This window comes from Acromyrmex echinatior, chromosome 8 (genome assembly GCF_024713525.1).
Source record: "Acromyrmex echinatior isolate Ae372 chromosome 8, ASM2471352v2, whole genome shotgun sequence".
Classification (NCBI taxonomy): domain Eukaryota; kingdom Metazoa; phylum Arthropoda; class Insecta; order Hymenoptera; family Formicidae; genus Acromyrmex; species Acromyrmex echinatior.
Window position 1 is genome coordinate 12,237,595 of NC_141859.1, and position 18,041 is coordinate 12,255,635.

At 38.4% G+C, this 18,041-nt stretch overlaps 1 protein-coding gene and 1 long non-coding RNA gene across 7 annotated transcripts in view; one reads left to right on the forward strand and one right to left on the reverse strand.

Moving 5' to 3' along the window:
* rg (A kinase anchor protein rugose) overlaps positions 1-18,041 on the reverse strand; it is a 152,462-nt gene that overhangs the window by 55,955 nt on the left and 78,466 nt on the right. The gene's annotated exons all lie outside the window — the stretch shown is intronic.
* Positions 1,677-17,957, forward strand: LOC147908775 (uncharacterized). Its single transcript, XR_015545886.1, has 2 exons — positions 1,677-4,719; positions 17,085-17,957. It is a non-coding gene; the product is annotated as an uncharacterized LOC147908775 (long non-coding RNA).

Consider the following 18,041-nt stretch of genomic DNA (forward strand, 5'->3'; position numbering starts at 1 on the left):
TAGATTCTTGTAACTCTTGTGGCAAATTGATACAAACGATCGCCACCTCGGCGATACTCAATCCGATAAAACGCCCAGGGACAAAATGTTATGATATAGCGTGCGCAACGAGAAAAGTTTTATCGCACTCGGGTACCCCATCAGTAAACCAAGCTTTTACACGAGATTAAAAGATAAATAATTCCGCAAAACGGGAATATTCATAACATCTCCGGCTGCTATATTCGCGACGTTAATAGAGGTTGTGCGAAAATGTTTTGTGCCTTTACCTCCAATTCAGAGCGAAGAAATTTAATTGTCCTCCCCGGACTACTGCGACCTCAGTAATAGCGTTAATACTAAAAGGGGTAAAGGACGGTCTAAGTGCACACGTGACACAATCTATCACCGCAATAAATTAATCTCTTTTAACTCATGTCGTATTAAATTTATTTCTTCTTCGATTATGCATTCTTGTACAGGTAATATTTTAACACGAAAAAACTGACTTTGTTGAAATATTTAAAATTTAACTAGATAACAGAGAGAAATTAGAGAATAATTTTATTAGTCTATTAAAATTATTATGTAAGATTCTTAAGTATAATGAGCGTAACATTAAATGTTTCGACATTTTAGCAAGCAGTGTGAACGTCCTACATAATTATTTTAATAATTTAACAAATTTATTTTCTAATCCATATCTAACTAAATTTTTTAATATTTTAACAAACTGTTTCTTTCCATATATTAATCAAGATTTACTTTTTATTTGTTTTTTTTATCAGTTATTATATCATACTGGTAATAAGCTGTAAAAAGACTTTTTTATTTAATGATATAGACCTAGTTATTCAACTATACATATTATCTTGTTTAAAAAGTAATAATGGTTAATTACGTAATGCAGCTCAATGTTTAACTATATGACGCGTATTATTTTTTTCTCGATAAAATCCGTGACAACCTGTCGCATTTGAACGAACCGAAATGCATCACGTCAAATCGGCGCGAATCAGAATTCGATTAGTTTCGGGGGTGGTGTCGACCCCTGTGTGCCTATACGAGCGGAGATTTATGTTTGTAAAGTGCGTCCTGCACGTTGACGTGGAGGGGACGTTCCGGTGGAGTGCGGGCGGGAATAATCGGCAGTCATCCGGCTTTTCCCGGGGGAAGCTGAATTTGTGGGAACGCCGCCGAGAGGAGGGACGGCGAGAGAAACAGCGTTACGAACATCACTCTATTTCTGAACAGGGGAGTGCCGCGGGGTGAGAGAGGCGGAGGGCTCGCAGGATTGATGCATCCTTTCGCTTGAATTATCGCCACGAGTCCTACAACTTCCCATCCCTCTCCTGCCCCTTTTCCTACTTTTTTTCCGCCCTTTTCCTAGTCCTTTTCGCGCCTGCTCTCCCAACCACCATCGTTTTTTAACAACTTCAAGTGTATCGTCTGTTTACACTCGTATCTTTCAAAGACGACAACTGCAGAACCATTTTACGAAGCACCCTGTATGCAAGAACTCCTTGAGCGCTTTAAGTGTCGATTATAACTACGTAACATGCACGGCTGTTTATACGTGCACTTAATACCATATCGTTAAACACCTCGTTTTGCGATAATTAATACTCACCGATAACTGCAGAACAGGGCTCGAGTTACATATCGTTGTATAACATGTTTGTGTACTCACCTGCAAGCAAAAAGATAATAAATTTTAGAGAATAGGTTACAGAATACTCAATTATTTATACTATCGATTAAATTAATTACTAAAATATTTGTTTAAAATATTCGCCCAAGTGTGTTTTGATATTGAGAGAGAACTGTTTAGTATTTGTGACAATAATTGTATGGTAAAATAATTATGACTAAAAGACTCCATTTTTATGATTATTATTACTGTAATGTTAGTAATAATAATAATTATATTTATAATTATACAAAAAGTATATATGTATAGTTGGTACCAACAATGACTATAAATTGTAGTTAAATTATGATAATTGCAAACAATTTTTAATCTTCAGTTTTTAGGTTCAAGTATAAGTTTCAAGGCAGTATTATCGCTGATACCTTAATATTATTTGTGCAACCTTATATGCTGTGTCTTATTTTTCCGATGTATTCACATTTTTTTAAATGTACATCGATAAAATTTTTTTTTTCTTTTAGTGCAGTTCTAAATTTTTCATCTGAAAATTGTTTTTCGCGTGTCGCTGAAAAATTACCTTTCATATAAGACTTCGTCTTTTAACACGTATTATTTTTCATTAATCTTTTCATAACTGGTAAAAATAAATTGTACAATGAAAGAAAGATTCGTATTCATTTCTCGTTCGCGCGTTCTGCAACACCGTGAATACTAAATAGATCGTAGTGCCTGCTGAACCTTTAAAGTGTCCGGTTTATAAACGGTCGTCGAGGAAAATAATAGTCACGAAGAATGCAACGGAGTGACCAGTAGTCGCTCACGTACGAGACGACATTAACAAGTTAATGCTTCTCTGCAACTAATTTAAACAGTCCGGCTTTTGACTTTGCAAACGCTCACCAACAAAATCTCTATATCTTCACTAACTTCTTTCATTCTATAATCTATTATAAAACAATTCCAACTATTTTTTCCAATGTGTTTCGAATTTTTTTCAATTTACTTCAACAGGGTATCATCTATAAAATTGACGCGAATTATAGGAAGACAAATATACGTGATGGTTTTCTTAACGTGGACAATAATTAAATAAACGGTTATTCTTCTCAACCAATTATTATCTGCAAGATTAATTTGTTTCAAAGACTCGTATGCAATAAAAATTCGACCATAGGGCAGAATCTAAATTAGCGTACATTATAAAAATATTAGTATTGTGTGTGTTCTTCGAGAAGTGGGCGGTTCACGCGGCGAGACAACCTCAGGCGACAGAAGATTAAATCGATGTCGATTTCTATCTAACGTGAGAGAGAAAGAGGAGAAATTTTGTCTTATTATCCAATTAAATAAATTAATCTTTTTGTGTTCTATTAGTAGTTTTACTAGACTTTAATTATATTCTAGTTCTATTAGAATTTCTATTAGAATTTATTCTTAAAGTTTTTGAACTCTTTTTAATACAATGCCAAAGAAATGCAGTTTGCTGTTATCGCGATCAGAATCATATGAATGCTAACATTTCACAAATATTTTTCGTCATTATGTGACGTCCATCGACAAGCTGCTAACAATTAATCCGGGTGAACAACAATACGTAGAACAGCGTCGTAATTCTATACCTAAAGACCCCCATGCATAGAAAGCAAACGGGATGGAGGAAGCGAGCAGCTAGGCCTGATCTGGTATCATATTTCGTGTTATTCAAATACCAACAATGCCATTAAAGGATTTCTCTGGTAATCCTTTCCTCGCAGTTGGCGAGAGAGGAGCCAATGCTGCACGAGAACACCGAATGGTACAATGCACGTTGGACAATCTGCTCTGGGATAAACGGACGCGAAACAGCCGCGGGACTAGGCCTATCTACAAGCTTTGTTCTTGCCGATCAGCCGAGATCCCTCTAGCTTTACCAACACATTTTCTTCATCGTGAGACATCGCGAGATTCTAAAGAAAACCCAAGATTTTCGATATTGATTTAGGTTGCGATATCAAACATTACATTTAAAATATCAAAGATAAAACAGAGTAAAACAAGATCATAAGTACATTATATTATTCATTCTTTTCAACAGCAGAAAAAAGATATTTTATTTTTAATATCAAAAATATTAATGATATTATAAATCATGATTTTTTCATTAGATAAAATAAAATAACAAGAGTGAATAAATTTCTATCATTCTTTTATCATTTGTCTCAGTTCACTGCGTACAGCTTTCTGAGATAGAAAACGACAATCAGATGGGGATGAAGCCATCGCCATCATCCCCAGTTCGGCCGTTGGTTCGGAAACAATCACATTATACTTTGTACATCAAGTCGTGTCTACCCTCGCAACTCCGATGCCGGATTCCCCTCCGGAGCTAACCGGACTAATGTAATGTAATGATCCCTTATTCCTTTAAGCTAGAAACAAATGAACGCCTAAACTCGGTTACTTTAATTAAGTCATTTCCAGCATCAGACAAAACAAAGTATAGTCTCTTTTTCTTCAAAAATTATTATATACTTTTTGTTTTCTATTCATTAATCAAGAATCCGAAGAAAGTCAACGTCCGATTCTTGGTGTCATAGATTCGAAATGATATCGTACATATTTTCCAAGTGTAAAAAAATCACAGATTCGTCAGGTAATACGTATAACGTATAGAAGAAGGCAGAGGAAAGGTCAATGAATAACGCAAGCGAATTTCTTTCGCGCAGAAGGCGGTTGTTGGATTCGCAATAAATTCTTGCTGAAGATGATGGGTTAGGCTAGGGGTCATTAAGCCGCGTATTATAAATGCATTAAATACTTCATGGCGATAGGATGAGTCAGAATCTCCACCAGCAACGGAAAGCCGGATTCTGAGAGGGTGGCAGGTGGCGCCAATTTTACGGACCGGCGGCTGTGACGGATGTAACGAGACGCAGCTCTGAGCGCATTCTGCGTGAGCGTTCGTCACACGTGGTCGCTTCGCTGGGCACGATGTCATGGCTTGTTTTATGGGAAACCCGGGGGTGTTCGGAGTACGAGAGGATCAAAAATCATCCCCTTCGCCGCATTGCGCAGCGAAGGATCACTTTTGCGAGATTAGAAACATAAATGTAAGTACATACACAAGTTATTATTATTTTCTATTTTAATTTAATTTAATTATAGAGAGAGAGAGAGAGAGAGAGAGAGAGAGAGAGTTGCCAACATTACCAAATTCAATATTGTTAAATTAATCAAGTAATTTCCTAATAAATTTATTTAGAAAATTTAATCACAATAATAATGATCTAGAAATAAAATCAAATAAGAATCCTATTTTCGATCGAAGCGGATCTTGGTGCTTAATCACTCTAGTAACATGATTTATTGGCACAATATTGGTCGAATATTGGCTTAATATATTCCCAACATTTGACAAATGTATCACAAATAAATTACTAGGGAATATTCATATGCAAATTTGCAAATATAATTTTCAATTCTATAAATTGCTCACTGATTCGTTAGACTTGATACGCAATTATAAACTGAAACTGAAAATAATCACAAATTATCAAACTAGAAATAACACAAATAAAAATAACACAAATTTATTATTCATCATTATAATGTAATAATGATGCCAATTTTAAAATACTGCAAAGAATTTGTTACGAAAAATATCATCTCAGCCAGGGTTGAATCTGGAATTCCCAACATATCAAGACGAGAGTCTTATCTATTCAACCTCTGAGATGTTTGTCGCAATAAGCAATAGTGATAGAAAGAGACATACATAATTATAAATATTAGAAAGAAAATAATTATAAATATTAGAAAGAATCTTATTTTTGATCAGAATGAATCTTGGTTCCTAATTCATACTCAAATTTGCAAATATATTTTGAGTAGATTATACATGCTTCAGAAAAATTGCATTGCAGAGTGTCAAAATAAATTTTGTGCAATATAACAATTTTGATCTCGTATATTGTGAATAATTTTTCACTCTAATATCTCACGCGTAAAATTATCTTCAGTTTCTAAAACATTTAGCATATATCATTAAATATATCATTAAATATGAGGATGTATGCATTCATATCAAGAGCTACTCCATTCATTCACGACATTCAACTTTCACGGATGACCGTGTTATTCAACTTAATCATCTCGGTAACAAGATTTCATAGGCCAAGTTGAACTCCGGATTTTAGTGAAATGTGACTATAATCATCCCAGGAATCTCGCGCATTGAAATCGCGGTTAAGTCGGTCGGACTCCGGATGTAATAAACGAACAGAGACATTTTAGCGCTGTCGTTAATCATCGTCACCTGTTGTTCGTGAAGCGGCTTCACTTCGCAACAAACTGATATGGTCTTATCAATCTCGAGGACGAGTCGTAAACGTGTTACGTGTTCTATTTAACTCGCGTGTACGTTATTCTCTTGCACGGTGAGAAGTACTCCTAGATGCGGCTCGGTACTCTGGCTGAGCTATTGTGCCAGAAACTCCAGCTAGGGTTTTCCTAGGTGTTGTGCCTCTAGCCAAGTAGATACGGACGGTGCGCGTGGCTCATTAGCACTAATGAGTAATGAGTCGATGATTAGAGGAGGCGGTCCGGAGGCGTGGCGCCACCTTGATCTCGCCGACGAAGCGAAAAGCAAACCCCGTACCTTCGCTTTCTTCGCCGTTCTCTTTTTGCTTCCTCTGCCTCATCTTATTCGCGTCTCGTATTCCTCTTGTTTTAAGGCTCTCCGTTCCCGGCTGCAGAGTTCCTCCGGGCCGCATCGCGGGGCGGCTGACGTTAAAGTACGACTAGGATCTCGCCAGGCCACATTGACCGGTATCATGTTACCGAGTACTTTATCGGAGCAGGTATAAGAAAGAGGGGAATTTTTGTCAAGTTTTTTCGGTGCAGTAAAACATGTGTGCGCGAACGTTAAATTAATTCTGATATACGTTGACGTTTCTTCAATGAATTAAAAACGCACGTTAATTTAGAAAAATTTTTACCATCTAATGTAGTGAAAGAGAGAACAGAATGAGTTGAACTGTACTTGTAGAAGGTAATCTCGCGTGGTTGTGAAGGGAAAATCGGCAAAGATAAAAGACATTGTTGGCTTGACCCGAGGCGTCGAGCTCGCGTCAAGATGCTCACGTCAATTCCGTCGCGGCTTCTCTGATGCCGTGCTACTCTGATTAGGTCGTTAAGTTTGCTAATACACCCATAAACTTCCTTATTTAGCGAACGATACCGAAAGTGCCTCATCCACGTGCACAGCGCGATAAACCACTCCGCATAATTTAACTCTTCGAAGTTTCGTACAAGATTGCGTGCCATTTTTATCAGAACGTTCACTTTCCCTGCAATTTGTAAAATAAAAAATGGACCCAATCAGAACAGCGAATCGTAATAGCGTCAAAATGACGTTAACATAAATCGTAAATGACTGGAAAATGACTTTTAGTGATCATTTTCGAGTCATTTTGATATCATTCTGTTATAATAATTTGTTCTGCTTGGAGACCTCAGTAAAAAATAGAATTGGAGAAAAGATATCAGTGAACTGCTGACAACTTGGAGAAAACAGTGATAATAAGCAAAACTGTTCACATACACGTGATAAATATTATTAACCGTTAGACTATCCTTTCAACTTACAACGTAAGCTCGGGGTCAATATGCTGATGTACACGCAATCTCCTCAAGCGTTCCTCATCTTCACCCAAACGCGCATATTTTTCGCTTACAGCCTGTGTATAAACACGAAGAGTTTATCTACGTGATTATTAAATGAGATGAGATCTCGGACAACAGGATATTATTTCACGTAACCGCTATAAGATCTGGATTCGCTCCTACGTTGCTCGGTTATCGTTGCATATATTTTCTGACTATAATGAGTTTCACTGCGGTACTCCCACTCACTCGACGAAGGAGGTAATTCGTGACCCTTGATCATAAGTCGATGTGACGTCGTGTTTTCTTCCCGGTCAGTGATCGTAAGCTTGGTAATGATAGTATAAGGATACGTGCGGAAGAGAACTCGTTTGCGGTCGAGAGAACATTACAAAGAGGAAGCAAACGACAGAAGAAAACCACTTGGGAAAGAGAGAGTTTTGAGCCATGAAGGTGGTGTCCCGCGGCTAGTGTCAACGTTTGACTTTACGAGGGAGCTGGCAGGCATAAGAATGGGAGAAAGGCCGAGGCTCGCAGGGGTCCACAAGGTACAATGGCCACCCGTTGCGGCGAGACCAGCCCCCTCGACTCCCGGACAAGTTAATGTTATTCCGCATCATCCTTGTATAGTTGCGTTTCTATTAAATAGACGTCAATCATCCGATCCGGCAAAGATTTATGCTTCCCATCGGTAGACAGGGTGGGCTCTCTCGAAGCGGAGAGACATGATTTTTAATAACAGTGCGGCGAAGTCGCGGATGCCATGATTTCCTCATCTGAGAACAAACGACGTACGAGAAATACTCCTCTTCGAAGAATTTCCTTTTAATTTTACCCGACAATTTCATACTCTGCCGCGTTTAAATAGGGACTTATTATTATCAGCGTTGCTACTATATAATTTGTTTAAAAGCGTTGACATTAAGCAACGTGTCGATAAATACAGATCTATCAAATGCCTGTAAATACATTCATTTCGTAATATCTAAGATATGCAACGAAAGAAGATTACTAAGAAATGTCTTGCATGCAATCTCGCGGAAAACGATAGGTTAACCCCTTCCTTTGAGACACGCCGCCATCAGTTGGGATCCCTTACGCTATTCGAAACGTTGTTCGACCCTTTTCGTTTTTCCAAGAGGGTAACCTGATCCTGTTATTCGCGCGGCAGAACTCACGAGTTGCCGTGCAGGATGCGCCCATCCTTCCATTTTTTTTTTACTCGCGCTGTTTTCCTCGGAGTATAATATGCGTGAAGACGATCGGGTAGAAGATAAGTGAATCCTTTGGGTTACCGAGTCAAGCAGGTATCGAGAATACACCGACAACGTACGATGCGCATATCATCGGTAGCCAAGGACGATGCGCGATGTTGTAAAAAAGATCATAAATATAAGCGAGCTAAACAATCTTGGATGTGTTTGGAGCACATTATTATTATTATTATTATTATTATTAAAATCAGTAATATATTATTGAAAATTAGTAATCAATTATATTTTTGCTAAACTTGATAGTAAAGTTCATATGACTTTTTAGAACTGTATAAAATTTTGTAAAACCTACTACAGGTGGAGAATTCCCCAATGATAAGTAAAAGAATCTTCAGAGAAAATCAATCAAAGATTAATTATCTAAAATTAATTTATACATTAAGTTTATGATAAAAAATAACAGCTTTTTTGTATAATTTACATCACGAATCATATCCACGAATCATATCGGCATCTTTTTCCACTCTTAATACGAGCGTTACGTCCAAATTCACTCTCTCGAGGAAGTTTTTTCCCCCCGGTACAAGGTGTCGCAGTCGAGCCGGTCTTCCTTCGCCACAGAGTACAACTGGAAGTCTGGTGGAAGGCCTGCCAGGTGACGGCGGCGCCTCGGACCACATCCATCTTCATATTCGGGGCCTGTTTGAGTCCCATCCCTTCGGTCTCTCTATCCTCATGCGGCTCACGAAGCACAAGGAATCCAGAGAGAGAAGGAAGAAAAGGGAAGAGAGGGAAGTATCGCGCGGGAAAGGTAGACGAGAACGAGCTCGAGCTTGCTTGTTATTTATTAGGAGGTTCTCGTTAAGGTCCAAGCAAGTCCACGGCCCGTGGATACGGCGGAGACCTGTCACACCCGCGTTATCTGACCGACCGCATTGTTTTAATCTCCCACCAAACGTCGTCGTCGCCGTCTCCCTTTCTCGTTCTCTTTCTTCAAGGCTCTCTCTGCTATGCCTACGCCCGTCGCGGTGAACCTGCGCGCAAGAGCTCTCGCCATCTTGCCGTCGTCCTCGTCGCCCTCGTCGCCGTCGACATGAGACGAGGTAACCACGAACTTCTCTCATAAGATGCTATCGGGCCGCGGCAGTTTTTAGTCAGGAACATCGGTGGCAGGCAAAGATGCGGCCTGTTGTCTGCCGTGGAGATTGATTACGTCGCCATCCGGGAATTAAATAAGCCACGCGATGGTTTCATCCGTCGGCGACGTGGCGGGTCCGATCACGGGATCTTACCTATTTAATCCTACCATGAAGACTTACAAAGCTCCCGTAATATTGGAGAGTCTATATTGGCGTCATGATAAGAGGAATATACGGGAAATTGCAAAAACGATTTTGCGAAGTATCTAAAAATTTAGCTAAATCTGAAAATAATTATGTTAGGTCATCTAAATAATTATATTAGAAGCTGGTTAGAATGCAAAAACTTTTTGCAAAATTAGCATCACATCTGATTATTCTACATGATTATTTTAATGATCTAACATACTTATTTATAAAGGGTCCCGCATTATTATATAGAAAATTTAGTCTTGGTAAAATGAATTAGTTTTCTATATATATATAACACTACATATATAATAGTGTTTTCATATAATGTAGTTTATAATGTAATAAACAAAAAATATCATAATACTCAATAAAAGATCATTTATGGTTTATTAAAAGTGTAAAACTTGTGCTCACGGCACCAAAAGCCACCATTATAAACTCTTGTCTATAACATTTTTTGTTCGCCACATTATATGTATTATTTCGAAACTAACTTATTTCATCAGGATCGAATTTTCCATATATTAATACAGAGTCCTTAGTATCTAGTCCAGTTTTTATATGTATACTTCAGCAAAATCGTTTTTTTCGTATAAAAAATTATTTAGTAAAAAATTCTTTTTAAAGAAAAGGAAAAGTATTTATATCACTTTACTTGCACTTTTGTACTTTTGTAATAGCAATTCATATTACAGAATTTCAACTGTGTGAACGTTCATACGGCTGGCCTTTCCACAGAAAGATTTCCTGCTCGGTAACTGCAAACTTTATGAGTATAATAAAGGTCATTCTCAAGAGATAGCTTAACAAATATTTATATCCAATGTTTAATCCCTATCGTTGTTTAGTACCTGACTAATGGTTTTACGGGCGTGCGTAAATTAAGTGATTTGCAGATGCCTGAAAATCACTGCTTATCGCTGTTGTGTTCGCGTCGAGGTACCTATCTACGATCGCACGCGCAAGGCTTGCGAGGCAAAAGGTAATGGGCAATATCAAAGTGAAACGGATGGCAGTGGCTGTTTACCCCGAAATTGCCTTTCGAAACCGTTGCGAACGGTAATATACAGCTCACGGTATATCACACCAGAAATGCGGACGTTTATGAGCATAGCTGAAGGAACCTTTTGTCGAAAGACATCAATATGGTACAATGTCAGGTGTCTCCATGATACCGTGCATGTAGCTAACTGTTTCCCCATCCTTACTTGAACCACCCACTCGCATCGCCACCACCAATGCAACCATCATTCGAGACCCGTCGCGTCGTACCGTCGCGCCGCTCGCCCACGCAACAAATCACAAACGAATCTTTTAATTGCCTGACATCTTTACGGTTCCTATAAAACAATGAATAGGTAGGTTTCGAAAATGCTGGACAAAGAAACCGTAGCCACGCGGATCGTCCTGTCGCGGTCATCGTTATCGTGCTGGTATCCGACCAAGACCTACGATGTATATTACGTTTACGGTGTTGTCGGTATTTTCAAGATTGTGCGCACTGAGTCGCCCCGCTGATCCGTGAATCCCCGCGCGATTACGTCCCCAAACGGTCATCAGGGGTCGGAGGGCCGATGTTCAAGAGCCCCGTTCCTGTTACGAGGTTGCGGAAACCCGAGATGTCGGAGCCGAGCCTCTCTAGCGTCTCTCAAGAATTCTTCGCTGCTCGTACCTACCTGTCTCAGACCGGAGGATGTTTCATGATAATGGCTCGCACAGTGCAAATCGTGGCGAAAACAAGGCTCAACAAGGACCGTCGTACACGAGCGCGCTGCTCGGAGTGCGGAAAACATGGTTTACGGTACGACGAGGTTCGGGTTGTACATACAAGAATTCTCGCGTCTCCGACTCCGGGCGATGTCCTTATCTGGTCCCGATCCCGCGGCGAGATGCGCTGTGTGAATATATTCTTACGTCGCGGAGAGAATGTCGACGTAATTGTCTATCGCAGATCATGGTAATTCGCGGGGCATCGTTGTCCTCGGCGTTTATAAATTTTATACCGCGGAAATCTCGCTCGTAGAATTAGTATTCTCAATCATCCACGCAAGCGTGCGAATGGAATTTATACCTTCTTTTGCGCTCACACGATACGACGAAGATACATTTTGATAGCGATATTGAGAGGAATCTATAATCTCGTGGTAAATTAAAGTAAAGAGGTATAACGTACATCATAATTTTTCGAGATTGAGTTGCATTCATAATTTGCTGTCATTATGGAGGGGAAGACATATATCCCATTTCATATAATTAATAATTTTAATAATTTTCAAAGATGTTACAAAGTTCTGAGCAATATTGAATGTTCACAAAATATATTTTATTCTTTGAAATCTTCTAACGGCATTAATTCTATATTATTCATTACGGTTTCTTTTTAACATAATTACGTGGGATATTCTTATATATCTCAATTTTCATTGTTTCCTTTACTAATTTCTAATTAAATAAATAAGGCTGATAATATTCTATATATTCTTTAAATAAAGATAAATGCAAATTTTTTAAAATTATAAAATAATTTGTATAAATACACATAATAATATGTATAAATAGCATTCATCCTTTACAGAAATTTAATACTAGCCAATTTGCTAAAAGATAGTAATTAATTATACATTTGGAAAAAGTACTAAACAATAATGGTTTTAATACTTAAAATATTCAATTACTATCTTTCAGTATTGGCTATCTTCCAGTATCAGATTCTGTAAAGAATACATTAAAGATTGGAGTACCGTGCATCTCAGATAAGTAATAAAGAATTAATTAAAATCATGTAATCATATAATCATATAATAAAGTAAAGACAATAATATTAATAAAACGGATTTAATATATTTAGCTTCGTCTATCATTTTGTCTCGTAACCAGTCTTCGCATCCAGTAGTCACGGCAACAATGACCAAACTTGTACCGAACAGTTCTTTCGATTTACCACGATACGAAAGTTCAAGGTCGAAGAATAAATCAACTGTATAAAACTAAGAGAACCAGTCGTATCGCAATTCATACAATGATATTGTACATACTATTAATAAAACCGAGTAATTAATGATCGACCGCGATCATTTTCAAACGATTTCTCCAGACCGTTATGCATATATCGATATAGATATATTGCTAACCACGCTGTGTGATTGACATAGAATTCTCGACGAGGGAACTGCGTCCATTAGTAATCATTCATAGAACAACGTTTCATTTTAAATAACAAAAACATCAGAAAGCATCGAGACACAAAAAAATTACACTGAAAGAAAAGTATTTAATATTTGTGATCATAATTGCATGGCAAATTTATTTTTATAATTATTATGTTAATGTAATAATTATTATATTTATAGTTCTTATAAAATAGAATCGTTTCGTTTTTTTTTCAACTTTCTTGATATGTAAGAATTATAAATATAATAATTATTATTAATATTAAAACAGTAATAATTAAATAAAAAGAACTCCTAACTAAATTATTTTACTATACAATTATAATCATAAATACTAAACATTGCATTTCTTTCAATATGTAAGAAAGAATTTTTTTAATTCTTACACCTTTTATTAATGTGAACAACATGTAATACATCTCTGTCTCTTTTACTGATTTGCAATAAAGAATCAAATTTATGACAGATATTAAATAGCATTATTAAACTTGTTTAAATTAGCAATAATATACTGTTACTGACAACAGAGCTGAATTTGTACGACGTCGATCAAACGCAATCAAAAGTAAGGTCTCGCGATCCGAACATTATGTAACAAACATATCAATAAAAACATTTCTAAATGTCGGAGAGAAAGGCCGGATCCTCGAGGGGCGCCAGTGATAGTCGCGGAGATACTCCGTCCGTCGTTCGCCATGCGTTCGTTTGGCATTATGGTCGCGGCGTCTGAGACTGCGGGGGGCGCCGGCGCCGGCGCGTAAAATCTCTGCGTTATGAGTCTCCCTTCCCCCGCACACCGTTTGACCGCTGGTGCCCAGCTCGTCGTGGGGCCCCACGCCACGTCGGGGCTCCGGCAACCACATCGGTCCACCACCTTGCCTCTCGCGCACCTCGCCATCCTCCTCCTCGCCGCTGGAAGACATCCCGTTCTTCCGTGGCTTTTGTTTTAAGGTATCCTGAGGATCTACCGGTCCGTGATAAATGGTACCCTTCGGGACAGGATCAATCGATAAACTACGTGCAACTACGGGCGACACGTTCCCCGATCCCGGTCGCGACAGAATTCGCCGGCTCGACGAGATCGGGTCCCTAGATGAAGCACAAAATGAAATGAGGTACCAAGTTTTTTCTTCGATACCTGTCCTATTTCGACGACAGAAGAAGAGGTGGGAAAGCGATTTGCGCCTGCCATTTGGAAGGTGTACAGTTTGGATGGTGAGCTTGATGCTTATCAATACTATATCTGAAGTAGTGATGTCGAGAAATTGAGATTCGATCCGATCGCAGCCGGTTTGATTTTTTGTGAATCTATAACGTCATTCAAACTTGGCCAGATAAGATTTTGGGATACGCGAGGTCGGTGTGCGTCCGTGTGGACGGAACCGGACCCGTGTGAGTTTCGTGGGGAGGTATAATTGAATGTTTTGTATAATTAACCTGCGCCATAACTCAACGTACGTCGCGCCTCCAGCCGCGGGCGGACCTCCCTTCTTCTCCACGCACGCACCTTCACTCTGGAAGAAGGTATTTGTATATTCACCAACGGGCCTGCGCTCACAGTGTGGTATTATATACTGCTCCTTCAAATACTATTAAAAGCAAACATTGTAACGACGTGGTTCGATGTACCATGAATAAAGATGCCGCAGCAACCCGTTTCTACTGAATACGCGCAGCAACGTAAAACCTGTCACCACAAAACCCACCAGATATACAGTACAGCGATATTAGTATGCAGTTTAAATGTTGCTTTATTAATCATTTAAGTATCTAGTATAAATTATGCGATTCAACAAATTCTTTCATCGAGTGAAAAATAGCGTTTTTTGCTCATTTCATTCTAAATTGCTAAAAATCTTTTGCTGGCGTGCTACGCAAATTCTAATAATGACATCACACAAAAGCTCTTGATTTGTACTTCCCAGATGCCGCTGACTTTACTTTAGAAACACATTTCTCTTTATGAAAAAATTCATTTATTGAAAATTCAAATATTGAAAAAAAGCAAAAAATACTATTTTTGTCTAATATACTTCAATTTACTAAAAATCTTAACGTGCTACGCAAATTCTGACAACGAAACCTGTTCAGCGTGAAAAAACTTCGGAATATATATTATGGCGCTTTAGAGAGAGAGAAAAAAAGAATAATTTGTCAAACAGATCAAATAAATTAAACAAGAAGATCAGTTAAATGTAGTCTGTGAAAGATAAATCGAAAGAAAGAGAAGAAGGAATCAATGAAGCTAACAAAGAGAAGACAATCTGTAAATAAACTAAGATTCAGGTTCAGTTATTGCAGTAAATTGACTCATGGCCGAAGAAAACTGATTTTGCATGTTGCATGACAGCGTGCCGAAAGCGGGCTTGGAGAACAGCGTCCCCTTCTATCGATTCGTGCGGCCGGCTAACCGGATAATCGTTGCCGAGAGGAGCCGAGAGGCAACCTCTCTTGTAACCAGCATCTTCGGCAGAGTCCAACAAAACTCTACACGTTTACATTGTCCTGCACTAAATGACGTCGATATCTCGAAATCCCACCACAATATCGTGAAATCTTCTAGCAGTTGTAGGCTTCATAAGGACTTTCGCTGCTAAGGACTTTAATGCCCGGTTTTTCATTATCTGATTAATTTGTGTGCGTGTTAGACTTAACCTGAGGTTTTAGGCAACGGACTGTGATGTCATAGACGAAGCTCATTGGGTGTGAAACATCAAATTAAGCACAAATTAAATTAACCAAATAATGAAAAACCGGACCTAAGGAATGCCCTTCATGAATATCACCTGTTTACTGTTTGTACTTTGTTGTGTTCACAATCATATGATTTATGTGTACTGGATATTAATTCGCTCGCTATCGCCTGCTTTAAGATGACATCAGCCACCGTCGCGCGCGAATAATTCAGGGTAACGAGAATTAATTGCAAGCAAAGCGTAACGATCGCGCTATTCTTCGTGCATCGACGCGTATCGCGCGAATTCATACCTTTTCTTTCATTCTTATTGTTGATTTATAGGAACAATAATATGGACTGTATGTAGGACAACTAGCAAGGTGAATAAGAAACCTTAATCTTGTGTTATATTAAAGGAAATAATGTTGTCTGATCAGGCAAGAGAACAAGGATGTTCACGGAGACTCGCCTATTCATCTCTGTATATTTGTAAAATTATGAATTGCGCTCAGGGTAATAGTTTGCATTCCGTTGTCCGTTTTCTCACTCCCTGCCTCCGGTCACGCGACTGTAATCAACTGTGTCATTATCCACACGGAGCTTGCGAAACGCATGCAATAGTTTATAAATTACTTTACGCACGCTCGTGAATTATCGATAATTGTATATATATATAGTTATATTGCTGTACTTTACATAAAGCGCTTGGCACATCTCTTGATCGATCGTTAACTCATCAGTTTACATGGTTTCACGAATCAACCGACATACGTTTCATTTTCTACAATATTTGTAACTCTCTTAAAAAATGAAATTTTTTTTAAAATAAATGGAACAAATATTTTTATATATCAGAGCTTATATATATATTCGTGAATGACCAAATATTTCGGCTCGCGATTATTAGCATTTCAGATTGATTGTGTTTAAATGTCCGAACGTTTCGACGCACAGTCACATCTGAGATAAATTGAATTCATAAACCAGAAGAATATTATACAATATTATTCGAAACATCTAACTTTGATCGATTCTTGGCGCTCTCTACCATATTTATTTATCAGTCTAATATTCGTAACTCTTTTAGAAGACCTTTTAAATAAGTAGAATAAAACTTACATATATATCACTTTCCATGCAGTTCAGCGATTCCCTCGAAAGTACGGATTTTGTTACAGAACCCCTAAAAGTGCCCATTTAAATAGCTATATTTCAGAGCTTAGCCATAAGGCCAACAACCTGTCAGGAGATCATACCCTTGTCAAAATAATCGCTAAATTATGGGATGCGTACAGTTTTAACTACCAGCTCGCTCTCCCGGGTCAGTAACATTCCCATTTCCTGCCTATCCACTCGTCCCATCTTGCTCGCCGATAACTAGTCTCTTACGTTTCTCTTTCTTTTTTTTTTGCAACACAGATCTGCCGCACACGAATCGAGAGACACCGGACGCTGTGAATGAAAATCGTGTGAGACAGCTGACGCGCCCATTCCCAACGTCATCAGTTTGCGCATGATTAATGGAACAATAAAAAATTCTTCAGAAACGAACGATCAGCGTGCGAGGTCCACAATTGTTTGCTTTACTTTTATTTTGAAATCTTCGATACGGCACACGACCGGCGTGCGATCATTAATTTTCATCAGCTTCTCCGAGATGATCAGATTCTCCGACATCAAGAACTCTGAATCTCTGGTTTTCGTCGCTCCGCTCGTTATGATAGATCGAGTCTAACGAGTACCCTTCGAGACACCTTTTCGTCTTTTACAGATTACATTTAACGGAGAATATCAGGACGACAAGAGTTGTCATGTTGCGCAACTATCGCGACGAATAAACGCGGCAAACTATTACCGAACCTTTCTCGTGTAGTGCGGCCCCATTTTTACATAATTGAGAAATAAGATCTGCCTTCGCGCGAGCGACAAATTACATGCTCCGTCGAGCAACGCCTCTAAAGGTAAAACCGGATACGCAACACCGATTTCACGCTACGCTCCGACCATGTCTCGTTCCATTGAGACGGTGATAACCAATCCAAGATTATTTTAAGCATACAGATTACCTCGTACGCTTATCAACTAAGTACTCTACGAAACGGTCGAAGAGGCATCTCGATAAAACGTAAAGTACAAATTACATCTGGAATTGTCTATGTACTATGCACCGTGCAAGTCACAGAATCTGATGGAGAACATTTCTCGCTATTTTTTTTTACAAATTTTTTTTTATTCGTCTAATCTAGGAAATCACAACGTATAAGTAATAAACTAAATTCGAATTCAATTTAATACACTTTCTTGAGTTAAGTTGTTTAAACTTCATTGTTTTAAATTAACGATTTATAGAAGAAGATTTATAAAAGAGTAATAACA